Raw genomic sequence first — 14,741 nt, forward strand, 5'->3', positions numbered from 1 at the left:
TCTTTATGGGTTCCATTCATTTTTGATGACTTCCATTTTTCCTAGGCTCATACTTTGTACGTTCCATTTTCCAACTATTAAGGGATGTTTGCAGCCGTTTCTTCTCATTTTGAGTTGTGCCACATCAGCAAATAAAGGTCCCGAAAGCTGGACTCCATCCACGCCATTATGGTCAACTTTACTTTGAGGAGGCAGCTCTTCCCCAGTCATCTTTTGAGTGCCATCCAACCTGTGGGGCCATCTTCCAGCACTATATCAGACAATCTGCTGCTGCTATGCATAAGGTTTTCACTGGCTAATTCTTTTCAGAAGTAGACTGCCAGGTCCTTCTTCCTAGTCTGTGTTAGTCTGGGAGCTCAGCTGAAACCTGTCTGCCATGGGTGACCCTGCTGGTGTTTGAAAACTGGTGGCATAGCTCCCAGTTTCACAGCCACATACAAGCCCCTGCAGTAGGGCAAACTGACAGACCCATGGGGGGTGGGGTGAGGCTGTAGAGCATGGTAGTCAGATGTCCACTTTTGGATCCCAGCTGTGTGACCTCAGGCAACTTACTTAACCTCTTTGTGAGAATCTTATCGCCTGTAAAATAAGAAATAATAATACATACCTCAAAGCATTGTTAGGAAGACTAAGTGGGTTAATACTTGTGAAGTGCTTACAAAACATCTGGCACATAGTAGTATGTCTTTTGTTGTTGTTATTTCCTTATTGGAGAGGAAAAACAGTAGGGAGAAAGCAGGGTACATACATACATATCCACCTTCTATACTTTGGAAGAACGTATGTGGAGGGGAAGCTATTTAGAAGACATCAATTATAAACTACATCGACTTTGCGTTTTGTACATGGTTGTTGTTCTCGTTTCTTGAGGTCAAATCAGCTCCAAGTCATAGCAACCCAATGTATAACAGCGTAACAAAACAAAATGTGGCCTGGTCCTGGGCCATCTTCATGATCGTTGGTATGTTTGTGTTCATTGTTGAGGCCACTGTGTCAAGCTATCTCATTGCGGGTCTCCCTCTTTTTTCACTGACCCTCTATTTTACCAAGCAGGATGAAATCCTTGACAACTTCACTGTTCGTCTATGGAACACTTTGTGCTTCATTCTCTGTGGTGCCTGCGACCATATATATGAAGGGAGATACTCTATGAGTCAAAATCTTTGGCTCTCTATGCCCAGTGTGGTGCAGTAAGCCACTGAGTCTGAATAATGACACGGTGGACAACTGTGTGTAATCAATGCCCCAACCCTGGTAGAGCATTGGTAGAGCACCTGGCTGTTAACCAAAAGGTTGGTGGTTTGAATCTAGTGGCTCCAAGGGAGAAAGACCTGGCAATTTCTTCCATAAAGATGATAGCCTAAGAAACCCTTCGGGAAGTTCTCTGTCACATGGGGTCACTGTGAGTGGGGATCAACTCAACGGCACCCAACAACAACGACTGGTAAGAGCAACAGAAATCGAGGGAAAAGGGAGCCTGGTAAGGCCTGACGTATTTGATGAAGGAAGACTGAGCTATGTTGTGTAGCAGGACAGGATTTGAACAGGCACAAAGGCGAAAACAAGACATTCTGGGCCGTGGGAACAATGGGTGGCCGGCGGGGTGTTGGGAGTGAGCCCGTGGGTTGGGGGAGAGGGCACAGACGTGCCTGTCTGGAACAGAGGAGTCAGGCTGCAGCCCGGTGGGAGATAAGGTTGGGAAGATAGCTGTGGCACCTCGCCTGCCAGGGAGGAATTTGGCTTCTATCCTATAGGCAGATGGAGAAGGATGGAGGCTTTCGTCCTTGGTGTGTGAGGAATGAATGTGATCGTTCTGCCCAGCACCGTGGGATTTCATCAAGCCGCGTGCTGTCTCTGAGCCTCCGGTCCTTACCTGGGGAGGGCGATTGCATAGAGGTGAGAGGTATTTATACACTCCCCAGCGTGACACCTGCCAGGTAGAAAGTGCTCCATCAGCTGCTGCTATCTGACAGTGATGGTAGCTGGAACTGGAGGGGCAGAAGGAGATGAAAGCAGATCACACTGGCAGAGGTCCAGCTGTTCAGGAGCGCGGCAGGCCTGATGTTACAGCAGTGGAAACTAATTACCAAGCATCTTCCTCTGTTCCTTTCCATGGCCACCCACATCCACAGACAGAGGAAGGTGGTCAGAACCCACAGAGTGTGGTGGATGGGAATTCAGGCCTTGGAGTTGGAGGCCCAGTTCTTTGAGCTGTGCATGTCACTTCCCCTTTTTGTGCCTCTCTTTCCTCATCTGTAAACTGAAAATAATAATCGTCCCTATCTGGGAATTGTGAGGATGCAATGACGGATGTGGGCAAAGAACTCGCAATGGAACCTGGGAAAGAATGAGCACCTTCTAAGTGTTAGCTGTGGAGCCCTGGTGACACAATGGTTAAGTGCTTGGCTGCTAACGAAAGGTTGGCAGTTTGAACCCACTCAGCAGGTGCATGGAAGAAAGACCTGGCAATATGCTCCCATAAAGATTATGGCCTAGAAAACGCTATAGGGCAGATCTACTCTGTCATATGTGGTTGCTATGAGGCAAAACCAACTCGATGGCATCCGATGAGTATCAGCTGCAACAAAAACCATGCTGCAAAAGGCCTCTCTGAAGTTTTAAAGGTACACTTGACCCAGGCCATGGTATTTTCAATGGCCTCAAAGAGATGGTTTGACACAGTGGTTGCAATAATAGGCTCAAGCATAACAATGATTGTGAAGATGGCGCAGGACCAGGCAGTGTTGCATTCTGTTGTACGCAGGATAGCTATGACTCGGAACTGACTCAAAAGCACCTAACGACAACAAAGTTTAAAAAAACAAAGATGTCGCTTTGATGACTAAGATGTGCCTAAACCAAGCCATGGTGTTTTTAATTGCCTCGTATGCTTGTGAAAGCTGGACAATGAATAAAGAAGACTGAAGAAGACTTGACACCTTTGAATTGTGGTGTGGACTGCCAAAAGAACAAACAAATCTGTCTTGGAAGTACAACCAGAATGCTCCTTAGAAGCAAAGATGGTGAGACTATGTCTCACATACTCTGGACATGTTATCAGGAGGGATTAGCCCCTGGAAAAGGACATCATGCTTGGTAAAGCGGAGGGTCAGCAAAAAAGAGGAAGACCCTCAACGAGATGGACTGACACAGCGGCTGCAACAATGGGCTCAAGCACAGCAACAATTGTGAGGATGGCACAGGACCGGGCAGTGTTTCGTTCTGTTGTGCATTGGGTCGCTATGAATAGGAATGGACTTGATGGTACCTAAGGACAAAAAAAAAAAAAAAATTTTTTTTTTTTTTTAATGACAATAACAACAACCCAAGCCACAGTCTTTTCCACCACTTCATATGCATGTGAAAGCTGGACAGTGAAAAAGGAAGACATAAGAACTGTAGAGTTGGCAAAGAATATTGAATATTCTGCTTATTCTGGACACATCATCAGGAAAGGCCAATCCCTAGAAAAGGACATCATGGTTGGTGTCATGGATTGAATTACGTCCCCCGAAAAATGTATATCAGCTTGGTTAGGCCATGATTCCTAGTATTCTGTGGCTGTCCTCCATTTTGTGATTCTAATTTTATGTTAGAGGGGATTAGGGTGGGAATGTAACACCCTCACTCTGGTTACCTCCCTGATCCAATTTAAAGGGAGTTTCCCTGGGGTGTGGCCTGCGCCACCTTTTATCTCCTAAGAGGTAAAAGGAAAGAGAAGCAAGCAGAGAGTTGGGGACCACATACCACCAAGAAAGCAGCACTAGGAGCAGAGCGCATCCTCTGGACCTAGGGTCCCTGTGCCTGAGAAACTCCTGGACCCGGGAAAGTTTGAGGACAAGGCATCTTCAACTAGAGCTCAGAGAGAGAGAAAGCCGCCCCCTGGAGCTGACACCCTGAATTTGGACTTTTAGCCTACTTTACTGTGAGGAAATAAATTTCTCTTTGTTAAAGCCATCCAATTGTGGTATTTCTGTTATAGCAGCACTAGATGACTAAGACAGTTGGTAAAGTAGAGGACCAATGAAAATGAGGGAAACCCTCCATGAGATGGATTGACACAATAGCCCCAAGAATGGACTCAAACATACCAATGAATACCAACAATAATAGTGTTAACTAGTGTTGCTTCAGAGTTTTGTAAGAGGGATCTTGAAGAACAGATTGAAGATGAGGCAAGTTTTAGGATCTGGGCAGTCTTCTACACCCTCAAAAGGGAGGTGTTCTCAGGAAGGTCAGTAATTAGGAGCCCAACCCAGAACTGGAAGCCAATGGCAAGGCCTCGGAGCAGCACACATCCCTTAGGAAGCACGCTGTCCTCACACTGAGTACCTAGAGCCAGTCTCAAGCTCTGAGGAAGACAAGGTAGCACGTGACAAGTAGCACGTTGGCAAAACAGCAGAGGCAAGAGACAATGGCAGGGAGGAGACAGCAGAGCCTTGGAAGCCAAGGTCTGTGCCATGCAGGGCAGAGGCCTAGGGTGGTCTGTAGGCCCCGGGGCATCTCTGTTTTATAACAGTGAAAAAAAAAATTGCCGTGGAAATTCAATGCATAACAACCTTATAAGGCAGAGTAGAACTGCCCCATAGGGTTCCCGAGGCTGTAAGTCTTTACAGAAGCAGATCACCAGGTCTTTCTCTCTGAAAGCAGCTGTTGGGTTCGAACCTCTGACCTTTCAGTTAGCAGCCAAGGGCTTAACCACTATGCAACCAGTGGTTATAAGGGCTCCTCTTATAAGACTCTACAATGATTGATTTTCCCTTGTGAGTTGCCAACAAAAGATGAAATCACTTTTCATTACTCTGCTTGAGGACAGTATATGTATTTTAGCATTTTTCCTGAATCAAAATGGCTAAAATAGCAAACATTTTGACACGTTAAGGACAACGCTTAAGTTAACCAGAAAAATCACTGAACATGATACAAAATAAATGAAGGCACTGTCCTGAAGTGGAAAACACACTCATAACCCATACATATTAAAAAATGTGTTCTGAAGGTAATTGTTGATGATTTTAGAATGAACTGCTGCTCTGGAATTAACAGAAAGCTGATTCTTTTCCATCAACCTAAAGACAAAGAATTGGCTTACTGTCATTATTTTTTTTTCTCATAGAATCAATTACTTAAAGTTTCAAAAAGAAATCTGGCTTTAAAACAAATATGTATTTTACAAAGTTGAATTTGATGGGGAAAAAGTATCAATACACACTGTTTGATTTTATTTTGGCTATTTGCGGGGAACAAACACATGTCAAGTTGGTATTTTAGCTCACAAATGCTTTAATTTAGTGGACACATCTATGCATAAAGGAGATGGTTACTTTTTAAAATTTAATAATCCATCCAGAATTACCATCTGTTTATTTAAGGATTTTCTTATACCATTGATGGTCCTGTAAATTGAAGCAATCTCCAACTTTCCCTATGCCTTTGGCTGTAATGAGTTTAAAAGAACAGAGGAAACAGTTAAAACAAATTCTGAAATAAATTGTCATTTAACAGTTTCAAGGTGAATTGGAAGTTAAAATGTATATTAAGATAGGTGCTCAGATACATTCCCCTACTGTACTTATTCAATAGCCACTCTCTTGCTACTTCTCAGCTTGCTAACAAAAGGAAAGCGAGGAGACAAACAGATGGGTTAGCAGCTCACTGATCTGCTAGGAGAGAGAACATTTGAAGCGTGCCTGGATTTTTGAGTAGGCCACTCACCTGGGGGTAGAGAGTTAGGAATAGTCAAATGAATATTTTGTGGCTAATTCAAAGTTTAAGAATTGAAATCTTTGGTAGACACATATATATCTGCTAGTATGTATTTTAACAAGTTCCATTTTTTTTTTTTTTCTAAGAAGGCCTTATCAGGTTTCCACTCTACCAACTTGTGGGAGTGAGTTACACTGAGCTTTAGAGGTAAGTTATAGGATCAAAAATTCACCTAATTTCAGAAGGAAGAATCCTGAGCTGAGGAGCGAAATCCTGAGAATGGGTATGACATCTGTTGCCAAGGGCTAGGTCTACCTTGATCATAATCTGTGCTTATTGACACAGATTATTCAAAAAAAATACACCTGCAGTTATACAATGACCAAAAGTTAATTATATTCAAATGTAGCCTCCATTTCTAGACTACAATTGATACCTGTTGCTTGACTTGATTTTGATTATCTGGCTATTGTCAGAACTTGCTGCTTCAATTTAAGAGGGTAAAAGCCCCCTTAACCAAACATCACTCTTTAAAGCCATGACTTTCAAACCTTCTCCCTCCTCCCAGGAGCTTTCTGGAAATATGTGCATCAGCCACTGATTTAAAGCACTGTTATTTTAGAAAATGTAATGTTCTCCATTAGGACAGATTGTTACGTGGAAGAGAACAGGGTTCTTGAACGAATTGTATGGTGCCTACTCACATACTCACCACCTAGGTTCTACAATGACCATCCTACTATCCTACTATCCTGGCTGGGTTACATTGCTGTCCATCTGTCCAACCCTCTCCTCGTCTATCTATCCAGTTTATTTTCTAATGCATTTCCAAGTAAGTTGCAGACATCGGTACACTTTGCCCCCAAACACTCCACTGAGCATATTGTCAACTTGAGTTCCTATTTGTTTATGGCTCTTTTTCTTTTGCAGTAAAATTGACATACAGTGAAATATACGAACCTTCAGTGTACCATGCAGTGAGGTCTGGCAGGTGGCTAGCTGTGTAATGTAAAAGGATTGGGAAATTGGGACGGAAGGGAGGGATAAGTCCCCACATTGAAATGTGGGAAGATTAGGTGCAGATGATGCCAACTGCATGCCTGACATGATCAGAGGGGAGGAGACCAGAGAACAGGAGAAGACAAACAGCCTACTGCACAATTGCACTAAAGTCAGTTGTGCATGAAGGTGCAACACTAATGCTCACATTGTAAGTGGCATTGTGCCTGAAAAGTCCACAAATAGGACAGCTAATCCCCCTCAGAGATAGGGCCCTTCCTTCTGACTCAGGCAGTACTACCACAAAACCTTCCAGGACAAATGGATCTATCTCAAAGAAAATACACAGGCTAGTGTTCCCTGGTGGTGCAATGGTGAAGTGTTCAGTTGCTAATAGAAAGGTTAATAGTTTGAATCCACCCAGCAGCTCCAAGGGAGAAAGACCTGGCTATCTGCTCCTATAAAGATTACAGCCTAGAAAATCCTATGGGCGCAGTTTTACTCTGTAACATGGGATCACTATGAGTCAAAAGCGACTCAATGACACTTAACAACAACAACGGTGTTTGTAAGTGTGGCAGACAGTATTTTCCCCAAATGGTCACAATACCTCCCCTCCCATATGCTTATCTTGGCAATGTGAGTCTGACACTCCACCTTTCGAGAAGTGAGTCTATGTTCCCTTCCCTTGAATTTAGGTGGGTTTGTGAGGATGGTGGCAGTGATGCTCTGTGACCTCTGAGATTAAGTAATAAACAGTCGTTTGGGATGCTCATTCCTAGAGCCCAGGCATCATGCCATGAAGAAGCCCGGGCTCCAGGAAGAGGCCACATGTAAGTCTTCTGGCTGACAGACCAAGCTGAGGTTCCAGACAACAGCCAATATCAACCACCAGACATGTGAGTAAGATGACTTCAGACAACACCAGTCTCCAGCCATGGAGGCACCCTCAGCCCTCGAGGCCCCAGGCATCATGGAGAAAACACAGCTCACTCCCCTCTGTCTTATCCAAATGTCTGGGCCCACAAAATCTGTGAACATTGTCAAATATTATTTAACACCACTAAGTTTTGGGTTGTTTTGTTTCGCAGCAATCGTGACTGGATTGGTAAGTTATATGCACAGATAGATTGCCTTTCTATGTAATCTTTTAAAAACCCTCTACAACATACTACTTCCTTTGCCTCTCAGCATCCAAACCCTCACCTAGTGTTATGGACTGAATTGTGTCCCCTGAAAGTTATATTCCTGTACCTGTAAATATGACCTTGTTTAGAAACAGGATTTTTCTTTTGTCGTATTAATGAGACCATACCAGAGTAGGGTGGGTCCTAAACCTAATCACTTCTGAGTTATAAAAAGATGATAATAGACACAGAGACACACATACAGGGAGGGGGAAGACAGATGCCATGTGAGGAGCATCTACAAGCAGAGGAACCCCGACAATCGTCGACAGTCACCAGAAGCTAGGAGAGAGGCCCACAAAAGGAACTGGCATGGCCAAGACCCTGATTTGGACTTTTAGCCTCCAGAACCGTGAAAAAGTAAATTTTTGTTCTTTAAAGCCATCCGCTTCTGGTTATTTCTGTTACAGCAGCACTGGGAGACTCAGACACCTACCCAACACTGGCCGATGCTAAGGGATAAAGACCCAAAACAGTGTGTATTCTCCCTGACCACTAAAATCTTGTCTTCAGTGAGGATAATTTCCAATAAAACAATGTTTCACCAACTTAAAAATCTTAACTTGGATAAACGGTAAATCACTGGAAAAGTCATGGCTTGTGAAGGGCACTGTTATTAAGAAAAAAATAAACATTCCTAACTATAGATGCAGCATCGTACAGAGGAAAGAATACACGAAGTGGATTGTTGTCCCTTTTTCCCTTCTTGTTTACTGGTTTTGTGCATTATGCAAACCATTTAAAACCTCCCAGTCTGTTTGCTCATTTGCAATCAAAACATCCTCTTTGCCCCAGAAGAATATTAAGATAATCAAACTAAATACTGGGATCAGAATTCTTGGGTCCCTTCTCTGCCCTATCACCTTGGGTAAATGATTTAACTTCTCCAGGCCTTAGTTTCCTCATCTGTAAAATGGGGATAATAAGAGTACCTCCCTCGTAGGATTGCTGTAAGGATTCCATCACCTTATGTAAATTGCTAAGAACAACGGCTCCCCAAGAGAGTTATCTATACACATTCCCACTTGGAGATCCCAAGACCTCTTAGCTCTTGTTATTAGTTGGGAACTTTTTATCGATTGTGAAGTCCTAATCAAATAAAGATGTTGTTCTTGCTGTATGCCATCAAGTCAATTCTGACTCATAGGGGCCCTATAGGACACAATGAACTGCCCCATGCAGTTTCCTAGGGTGTAATCTTGCAGGGTTGCTATGAGTTGGGATCGATTTGACGGCAATGGTTTTTTAAATCTTTACAGGGGCAAATCACCAGGTCTTTTCTCCCTTTGAGCCACTGGTGGGTTCGAACCCATGACCTTTCACTGACCTTTTGGTTAGCAGCTGAGCGCTTAACCACTGTGCCACCAGGATTCTTTTTAAACAAAGATAATTCTTCAAATACTACCAAATACACACGAGTAGCATGTAACACTCAAGAGTACTTTGCATAAATATAACAAACATATATAATAGGCACTCTGACACACCAGAATAGATGGATTAAAAATTAAATCAACAAATGAAATATGAAATAGTTCTTGAGCATCTAGTTTTTCCCATGCAACTTCCTGGGAGAGAAAGGTACATGGACTTGCAAGGCACTTTCTTCTCTAACTAGAATCACTATTTTAATGAGGGGTCAGCAAACTGTCTAAAGGGCCAGAGAGTAAATATTTTAGGCTTTGTGGACCAACATGCAAAAAGCTAGGATATTACATAGATACTTATACAACATGAGAAAACAGATTTCCATAAAATTTTTGGTAACATTTAAAAGATAATACTTAAGTAAAAAATTTTGCAATACAGGCCTACTAATAGAAGGGAATCTGTGCGGGGAGGATTACATTTCACTTATCTAGGTTTCAAAGTCAGTATTCCCTATCATCAATCAAATCCATTACAAATTTCTGTAACAAACATTCTTAGCTTTAAGGTACAAAAGCAGGTGCAGGACAGAGTGTGTAATTTGGACAGCTGGCTTCCTACTTTGTCACACCCTGTTTAACACATCTAGGGGGTTGTTAAAAATGCAAATCCCTGACACCACTCCCAAGACACATGATGCAGAAGTCTAGGATGCAGGCCAGAAATCTGCATTTTTAACAAGACCCTTGAGTGATTCAGAGCCAAGCAATCCATAAATCACTTCAGGAACACTGACATAAAGTATGGTCCTGGCCTCAGGAAACAAACTAAACACGTGCCATACTCCACCATTAAAAAAAAAAAAAAAATCAGTACCTGATCAGTTCAAAAGATGGGGCAAGAATTCATTGCCAAGTGAATGGTGATATTAAATGCTAAGGAGTTTAGAAGATAAAAACTGAGGATTGGAGCGGGGCGGAAGGCTTCCTGGAAGAAGGCGGCTTTCAAGAGATCAAGACTTGAGTGAATGAACCAAATCAATGAGGGGTGGTAAATTGATACAGACTTGAATAGCACCTTCCAAGAGACGGCGACAGTCTCATGGTGGAGACGACCATCCAGCCTGACTCTGCCCTTGAGCTTTTTATCCCTGGTGTCTCAAAGCCCGTCCCTCACGACCACCATTGTTGCTGCCCTGCACTGTCCTTAGTAGGAGCGTTCCTCCTGCCTTAATAGGCGCAGGAGGAGTACAAAGCCCTGCCTTTGCATCCAGGAGACTTGATTTGAGAACGCTGGCATATATTTATTATTATTCACAAATACTAATGAAAGCTTAAAAAAACAAGGAAATAATCACAGAAAGTGCCATAAATCCACACGCTCTAGCTTTCAAAATGTAACTGCCATTTCTGTCCCTGGGGACCCCAAAGGGAAGGGTTTGTGCCAGCGGCTCTCCCAGCCTGCAGCCCGTCTGACCCCCTACATGCGTGCCGCCATCATTGCTGGGCCCACCTGCCTAGCCACGTGACCGGCGCCATCTTGAACGCTCCCTGCATCAGGGGTCCCGCCCCCTCTCAGGCCAGTCCCTGCCGGCTGATTTCCGATTTCTGCCCGGAAGGCCCGCCCCCTCCCTGGTGATTGACAGGGCACGTAGGCCCCGGGCCCCTGAGTTGGATTTTGGGCTCTACACGTGAAAGGTGGCCTGAGACAGTGGGGTAACTGCTGGGGGCCGGGTCGTGGGCGTATGTCCTCACAGTTGTAGAGTACGGCATCCGTGAAGTATGACCATCAGATAAAGGTGCATAAATATTGCCTGGGACATATTATGCTAAAAAGAAATTCCTTGTTTACGGAAATTCAAATTTAACTGGGTGATCTGTATTTTTATCTGCTAAATCTAGCAACCCTACTTTCAACGACCCTTGAAATACCAGTTCACCAAGGCCTCTTAGAAGTAGAAAAGACCGTTAGACTAGAGGTGGGCAAGCTACAGCTCCTGAAGCGCCTATGGGGGACTTGACCCTTCAGCCTTTCGGTTAGCAGCCCAGCGCGTTCACCCAGGAACTCTGGTGCTCATTAATATTTGTTAAATGAATGAGTAGAGAGATATATACTATATATATGTGATATATATCTGAATGATTCCGACTCATAACAACCCTATAATACAGAGTAGAACTGCCCTTAGGGCTTCCGAGGAGCAGCTGGTAGATAGCAGCTGCTCCTTGGATAGCAGCCATAGCTCTTAGCCACTGTGCTACCAGGGCTCTCTCTCTGTTTCTCTCTCTCTCTATGTATACGTACATGTGCACACACACATGTATATACATAAACATGTTGCTGTGGAGTTGATTCCAACTCATGGCGATCCCATGTGTGTCAGAGTACAGCTGTGCTCCCTAGGGTTTTCAGTAGCTTTTTTCCAAGACACCTCTGGGTAGACTTGAAACTCCAACCTTTCAGTTAGCAGCACCCAGGAAATATAAAAACCAAAACCAAACCCAGTGCCGTGGAGTCGATTCTGACTCATAGCGACCCTATAGGACAGAGTAGAACTGCCCCGTAGAGTTTCCAAGGAGCGCCTGGCGGATTCGAACTGCCTACCCTTTGGTTAGCAGCCCTAGCACTTAACCACCCAGGGAATATATATATATGTGTATATATATATATATATAAAATAGGGAACCCTGGTGGCACAATGATTAAGCACTCAGCTACTAATGGAAAGGTCAGTGGTTGGAACCCCCCAGCTGCTCCACAGGAGAAAGACCTCTTGCCTGTTGATCTGCTCCAGGGCTTCAAACCGGTTTGCTCCACTTGGAGCCCCTGCTGAGAATTTGCATTTCCACCCCCAGATATATGAATCAGAGTCTACGGTGTCACAAGCTCCCCAGGTGATTCTTGTATACAATACATTTTGAGAACCACTGCTCTACTAATGGTTCTCAGAATTGATCTCTAACCAGCAGTATTAGCATCTCCTGGGAACTAGTTAGAAATGCAAATTCTTAGCAGGGGTTCTAACTGAACCAAACTGTTCCAAGTCCTTATCTGCTCCCATAAAGATTACGGCCAAGAAAGCCCTACGGGGCTGTTCTACTCTGTCACATTGGGTCACTATAAGCTCGAATTCACTTGATGGCACACGACAACAACAACATATGTAAAAATACATTGATGTGGTTCAAAAGTAAAAAATGCTCAAAAGCTAAAGACAGATGACAGATGATAAGACTCTTTGGCCAGACTCCCTCTAGCCCTCTCCCTTCATTATATTTTAAAAGTTTTTCTAAATTTAAGTATTTGTGTAAAAAAAAAAAAAAGTTTTTCTGCAAGCAACTTAGGCAGTTTTGCAAATTGCCCAGAGACAACCATGTGATAAATTTCTTGAAATACCTTGCAGAGTTATGGTATGCATATAAGAATAAATACATATGTGTGCGTGTACCTGTGTATATTGTGAGATTAAGGTTGTGTGTCAGCTTGGCTGGGCTATGATTCTCTGTGGTTGGGCAGTTATGATGTAGTTTGGCAGCTGTGTAATGATGAAATCACCTCCATGATGAGACCTGGTATAATGTGATCAACTCCATGATGAGATCTGCTATGAGCAGCCAGTCAGTTGAACGGGTTTCCTTGGGGGTATGGCCTGCATCCAATATATATGGACTTCTGGCAAAGCTCACTGGCTTTTGCTCTGCTGTGGATCAGGCATTCAGCTTCTCATCATCTGAACTCCAGTTCTCGAGACTTGAGCCAGCAGGCTGCCATCGTACCTGCCGATTTTGGATTCATCAGCTTCTGCATCCCGTGAGCCAACAGCCTGCCTTCTGACCTTGAGTTCGTTGTTCCCTGCAGCTCTGTGAGTCAGGAGAAGCCTCCAGCCTGATGCTTGACCCGTGGACTTGGGACTTGCCAGCCTCTACAACCACATGAGCCATTTCCTTGATAGAAATTTCCGTCTCTCTCTCTAAATATATATGTGTGTATATGTATGTATGTGTGTGTATATATATATATATATGCTTCACTAGAGAACCCAGCCTAAGACAGCATTCTCCACTACTACCCTCCCACACACACTCTTCTATACAAATGGTAGCATAGTGTACACACTGTTTTCTGCATTGGTTTTGTTCATTCTCTAGATCTCAAAGCTAGTCATTAATCCCTATCAGTCCATAAAGGTCTTCCTCAAGCTGTTCCACACTTTACTATCCAGTCCTCTACGCGGGTTGGTTAGCCATTTTCCTTCCTTTGCTCTTAGAAATAGCACTGCAGTGAGGCATAAATGGATGTTGAATGAGGGTTTGAGGAAGATTCTGGCCTAAACCCCCCAAAAAAACCAAACCCAGTGCCATCGAGTCGATTCCAACTCATAGCAATTGTGGCCTAGGGAAGCAAAATGACATAAAAGCATGGTGATGTTTAAATAGGCCAGAAGTCACCTACCACCACGGATGTGAAACACCCACTCTCTGAATTTGACGCCTCCAGGGGTGGCCTCGTGGAGTGGAAGACCGAGGGCTCTTGGGCCAGCCAAGCTTGAATTCAGATCCTTGCACTGTTCCTTCCCACCAGCATGCCCTTGGGAAAGCTGCTGAACTTGTCGTTGGTTTTCACATCTGAAATGGGGATAGTGATGTTCACAGACTATGAAGATTAAATAATATACTATGTACGTGGGTGCCTGGCAGGGCTGGAGACCCATAAACACTGATAATCTGTGGTCCCCCCTCGTCTGCTTACCTCTTGTTTATTAGAAAGAAACAGTGTACTCCCAACAGACCCGCCGAGATAAGGAGTTTTACTTACACGAGAGGGACGGTAGGAGACAGATGTCAACGAAGGTGTTGAAGTGGTAGGGCCTCATAGCTTAAACAGCCTTGTGCACAGGCGCCCTTGTGACTCTGTGCGAACTTTATTTCTGGCTGGCACATTCTCACGCACTGGAGCTGGTATCAATTTCATTTAGTGCCCTGCCAGTTCCCTTCCACTGCGGTACTTGCTTTTCCTTGTGTCCTGTCTGCTTGGCATCTATGGGTCTTTGCTTTGGACAACTGGTGCCCCTGTTTTGTTGATGCCCTAAGCATGTGCTTACCTGGATTACTGGCTTGTCCGTCCCTGGTGCCTGGCACATAGGAGGGAATCTGTTCTTGTCTTCATCTGCTGTGTTGTAACCCTCATGATTCCTTTTCTCACCCCACACCTTTATTCCACCTCCCTTTACAAGACGAACTCAGTGATCAAAATGATCTTTATGTGAACTGTCCAGAAGAGGAAAATCTACAGTGGAGCAGTGGTTAAGAGCTCAGCTGCTAACCAAAAGGTTGTCAGTTCAAATCCACCAGCCACTTCTTGGAAATCCTATAGGGCAGCTCTACTCTGACCTATAGGTTTGCTGTGAGTTGGAACCAACTAGACAGCACCTAACAACAGCAACAGAGGCAGAAAGTAGATTGATGGTTTCCTAGGGTTGTG

Source organism: Elephas maximus, chromosome 9 (assembly GCF_024166365.1).
Source record: "Elephas maximus indicus isolate mEleMax1 chromosome 9, mEleMax1 primary haplotype, whole genome shotgun sequence".
Classification (NCBI taxonomy): domain Eukaryota; kingdom Metazoa; phylum Chordata; class Mammalia; order Proboscidea; family Elephantidae; genus Elephas; species Elephas maximus.